Raw genomic sequence first — 974 nt, forward strand, 5'->3', positions numbered from 1 at the left:
TTAATATTTAATTTGAATTTAAATTAATATATTATAAAGATAAAGTTAGTATATTAATTTGATTACGCTTTTTATATCTACATGAACCAAACACCGACAATAGAAATGATTTATTCCGATTCCGATTCATGTAACAAACCAAACAGAATTAGGTAATGAGTCATTCTGATTCCGATTCCAGCTTATTTATATTTCGATTCTGATTCTGATTCCGATTCCAACTTCGAATCAAACGCGCCCTTAGTATATTATATATAGAGTCCGGTTGGAATACTATCGATAGCACTAAGGACTTGGTGCTATCGAGTTTTCCACCGTTAGATTTAATCTTTTGATTATTTTTATCCGTTAGATTGTACTATTCAATCAACCACTTACTCAACCCTAGGGGGCTCACATCATCCTAAGCACACATTTTTTAATCAAAGGGCTAAAAAATTAATAGCACCAATAGTTTTGTACTATTGATAGTATTCCAGCCTAGTTCTATATATATATATATAGAGAGAGAGAGAGAGAGAGAGAGAGAGAGAGAGAGAGAGAGAGAGAGAGAGAGAGAGAGAGAGAGAGAGAGAGAGAGAGAGAGAGAGAGAGAGAGAGAGAGAGAGAGAGAGAGAGAGAGAGAGAGAGAGAGAGAGAGAGAGAGAGAGAGCTATTATACAATTGGAAGTGTAGAGAATTTGATTCTTTTAATTTTTTGACCTTTGGATTAAGAATTATACGGTTTGAATGATTGCAATCCCCCTTAGGGTTGAGTAGTACTCTGGATTGAGTGGTCCCTATAGGATAATAGTATTAATCCAAAGGTTAGCAATGATCAAAAGAGCTGATCTAAAAGCCAAAAAGTCGGAAGCACTAGGTTCTCTATATTTTCGATAATATAGTATATATATATATATATATATATATATATATATATATATATATATATATATATATATATATATATATATATATATATATATAGATTAATA

This window comes from Ananas comosus, linkage group 24, assembly GCF_001540865.1.
Source record: "Ananas comosus cultivar F153 linkage group 24, ASM154086v1, whole genome shotgun sequence".
NCBI lineage: Eukaryota > Viridiplantae > Streptophyta > Magnoliopsida > Poales > Bromeliaceae > Ananas > Ananas comosus.